The 4,312-nt window shown below is 32.8% G+C and overlaps 1 long non-coding RNA gene across 1 annotated transcript; it reads right to left on the bottom strand.

The window, feature by feature from the left end:
* Positions 1-2,870: 2,870 nt before the first annotated feature.
* Positions 2,871-4,049, bottom strand: LOC310636851. Its single transcript, XR_014491814.1, has 2 exons — positions 3,778-4,049; positions 2,871-3,152 (listed from the first exon to the last, which is right to left on the bottom strand). It is a non-coding gene; the product is annotated as an uncharacterized lncRNA (long non-coding RNA).
* Positions 4,050-4,312: the final 263 nt, after the last annotated feature.

The raw sequence follows: 4,312 nt of genomic DNA, 5'->3' as shown, positions 1-4,312 counted from the left end.
GGCAAATTGGAGATATTTATTAGGCTAAAAAGACATGGTGAAAATGATGGATTATCACTCTATAAGCCAACCCTGAAGCCGAGAGAAGGGAGATTATACTAAGTACCTCAATCCGTAGGAAGTTATATTTCATGTATACATATTTGCTGCACTGAAGTATTGACCTCAAATTCAACATAATTCTTGTTTCCACATACATGGCAATGATACATACACAGCTTTTTAACATTTTAACATTCCACTTTACCTTTTGTTTCCAATCTTAGCAGAACTTAGTTTTTTTTAAGTGTTGTGTAGAAAACTACTTCTGCTATTTCAACTTTTCTCTTTTAACTTGATAGAATTTAAAAAAAAAAATCAAAGAGAAACCTTTTATGGCTATGGAGCTACTAGATGCCTGACCGGATTGTGCAATGAAAGGCAAGAAAAAAGAACAATCCAATAGTCTAAAAGGTGCTTTTTCAAAAGGCAGCTAGACTGATTTTTCCCTGAGGAAGAAGAAGAAGAAGGAAGAAAGAAGAAAAAGATGTTTCGCTTCTCATCCAAGAAGCTTCATCAGTTCTGGCAGGATTGGGGGGGGGGGGTAGGATCATATTTCTTTCTTTCTCCTCTGATTTTTTTCATAGCAGAAACAGTAAGAAGTCAAGGATTTTGTAGCACCTTTTATTAAAACACCACCAAAAGAAACTTTAAAACACCCTGAGAGTGAGGGTGACTTTTTTTTTCTTCAGGAAATGGGGGACAAGGATCTGTGGATTGGGGGTGGGTGGGATTTGATGATAAATGTTGGTGAATTTGTCAGCTTTTCTCTACATGCCTAAAATCAAAGAAAATTTAACTGATTGATGATCTAAACATTAGGCAAATTTTGGAAACCTCTAAGAGTCCCAATACTGAACTATCCCAAGGGGGACAATTGGATTGTCCTATCCAGTTGGAAAAATGTTCTATTTGTTACTTCCAAAAACTGGAAACCATTTGAAATTATGAAAGCAATGCTAAATAATATAGGTGTTTTCTTAAAAATAACATTATGCAGTTAGATTTATTCCAAAGGGGAGAATTAAATTCAAGTCTACCATTTTATTAAATTATATCTGAGAGATAATAAGCAAATGCTTCTACTAAAAATTATACATAGAAGTTTGTTCTCAAAGGAATTACAATGTCTCTCTTAACTCTGTTTTTTCTCCATAAAAAAGTAGAAATTTGTTTCTTTAATTCATAAGAAGCTAAAAAGAATATAAATGCATTTTAGTCAGGTAAATCCACGTGAATCTTTTTTTCTAGGAGATTAAGCATACAACAAATCATGAAGATAAATAGTCTATGATTTTTTTTTAAAAAAAGAATGAAGTAAAGCCATATTTGATCTGTGCTGCTATTCTGATGTATAAACTGTGCAGAAATTTGAATTCTTGGGATTAATATTATAACATTAACAACCAGATATTAAAATGTATCAGGGCAACATATTTTTTTGTGCATTGTTGTTTCTAAGCTCACTCTAACATGCTTACAGCTTCTGGCAGAGCACAAATCTTACATACTGTTTAACACCAGGAGAAAGATTACCAGAGAAATCATTAAGAGCAGAAGAGTGAAGAATAGAACTAGAAAGAATTTCGGTCAAATTATAAAGCGCTAGGAAGCCCCGTTCTAGGTTAGTGTGTTGAAATGCCATAATAACAGCTGTATTGTTAAAGCGATGCTGCTATGTATAATGTCAGACTTGATGAAATTCTTTTAGAAATCTGCTGTATGTTTGACTTCTGCTCCTTTCACCATTCAACGTTTAAAATGCTTCTACATTTTTAAATAGTTTTTTATTAAATGATTTTGCATATATAATAAGAAATACATTCAAAGAAAAAATATAGTAAAATAAATGAAAAAGACAAAGAAAATAGAAAAAAGAAAAAGAACAGAAAACATTAAAAGATGATAAATAGATGTGATATGTATGTGTGTGTGTGTGTGTGTGTGAGTGTGTGTGTGTATACACATGCACAGACAGAAAGATGATAGTTCAATAGATAGATAGATCTTCCTTTTGAAAGTTATACATACAATTCTAATCAAACTCTTTCTAAGATTTCATTATACTTTCCTTGTTTCTGTAACCTATTCTTTCTAATCATCAAAATCATAAGTCATAAAATCATTTTCAAATCTGTATCAATAATGACTTTTCTCTTTAATCAAGCAAGTCAGTCTGTCCATTTCAACAAGATCTGTCAGTTTTACCAACCCAAAGGTGCATTTTCAGGAGGCAACTGGACTTCCTTGTTTTCTATGAAGACATTTTGCTTCTCATCCAAGAAGCTTCTTCAGCTGGATAGTGGGGAATGGAAGGATTTATATTCCTTGCAGACAGCTGGTCATTTTCATTCTTTTAGAGAGTCGTTAAGGCCATTTGGAGGTTTATCTGTGTCCTCAGGGTCACCAGAGTAGTGCAAAGCCTGGAGCCTTTTTGGCTACAGGATGTTTTCTGCCTTGTGTCCCTTCACTGTTGGACGGGCGCAGGCTGCTGGGGATGAATCTGTGTTGTCTGCATCTCAAACTGAAGTGCAAATGGTTCCTGTAGTCTGCAATGTTTTCTGAAAATCCGTTCATACTCCCACACCATTCGAAAGGTGTTCATCCCAAAGTGCATAGCTAAATGTCTATGGAGATTCTCAGCCATCCAGCTCATGGTTGTCCCAAAGATGCTTTTTCAGGAGGCAACTGGATTTTGTTTTCTTCACTTCTCATCCAAGAAGCTTCTTCAGCTCTGACTGAGATCCGTAGAGGTACTTTTGGGCACAGCCTGTGTTTATATCTATTCCATATTTTCTGTATAGCACATCTACTAAATCCTTTTTTGAAAAAATCAATATTAACTTTCTTAACTTAATTATACCATAAATCTCCATGCCATCCAAACCTCAATCTGTGTTCTTCTAACTCCAAAAGTCTTTTGTTTCTGTGATCTTTGGCAAATTCTGTTTATGTAAATATTCATGCACTTTTTCCAAGGAAATTTCTGAATATTTATGTAATGTAAAATAATATGGATGGAACACTTTTCATATATTTGCAATATCTATTATTACTGCATTTCCTTCTTGTAACTTGAATATCACTTTCTTTTCTTTTTTTTTTCCTTTTTGCTACTTATATGCCAACCATTTTCTTACTTAATTTGCAAACTGAAAATTTATTTTTTTCCCGTAGTTTATTTTTATTTCCATCTCTATCATTGTCAATATACAGTAGATAATTGTCTCTGTAGAAACTTACTTTGGTGGATAATAGTTGTCTTTTGGGAGATTTTTCTAACTTTTCTTCCTTTTTAAAATCTCCTCCAAAATATTTTGTATCTTTTCTTGCCTTTTTTTTTAAAAAAAATCACTGTTACGTTATAAAATATCCTCTTATAAAAGTTTTGCTTTCATTCATTCGAGTCTTTCTTACTGATGTGCCCTACATTAGGATTGTTTCAAAATAATAATTTAATTATTTTAATCTTCTACTAGCATTTCTTTTTGCAACAACATATCATTCAGTTCCCATATTTTTAAAAGTTAAAAGTCATTGGACTGTAGTCTGAGAAAATCTTTGATATATTTCCACTTTAGCAGTGAAAGTCTTAGAGATTGGGTTTATATCTGTTCTGGGGGAAAAAATGTCATTCAGAAATATAAGTAAATTCTTCTGAGTCACCATTTTTTATATTTCTATACCTCCAAATTGTCCAGTAAATCAAAGTAGTCTTTGGTAGTAAAAAGCTTCTACATTTCTGACTGCTTAGAGCAAGATAACATAATTAAAGCCCATAATAATTAACATAATGAAACCTGAATAAAAAGGGAAACTTACAGTTAATTATGAAGAATATGTAGCCATATATGTATATTTTATTTATTAACTAATTATACACATACACACACACAATGTGCAAATGGACATAAATGAAAAAAAATGCAGTAAAATCTGATCATATTACCTCACATTGTAGCTTTACATGTCTATACCTAAAAGCAAGGTTTTTTTATTGTTATTCATGCTGTAATCTAGATGGGAAGGGAAGATCATGAACCAGTTCACATCATGTTTTATCTAGCCTGGGCATAAGTACAAGGAAAATTTATCACAACAGTAAACTATAGCAGGAAGACATAATAGTATCCTAAAAGAAAAAAAAACAATGACAAACAATGTCCAGATTATTACCAAGAAACTCACATGGGTCTGTCTATGATGTAACTGTTGTTGTTGTTAGCTGCGAAGTCGTGTCCGACCCATCGCGACCCTATGGACAACATTCCTC

The sequence above is a fragment of the Vipera ursinii genome (genome assembly GCF_947247035.1).
Source record: "Vipera ursinii genome assembly, chromosome: 2".
NCBI lineage: Eukaryota > Metazoa > Chordata > Lepidosauria > Squamata > Viperidae > Vipera > Vipera ursinii.
This window is presented reverse-complemented; position numbering and strand designations above follow the sequence as displayed.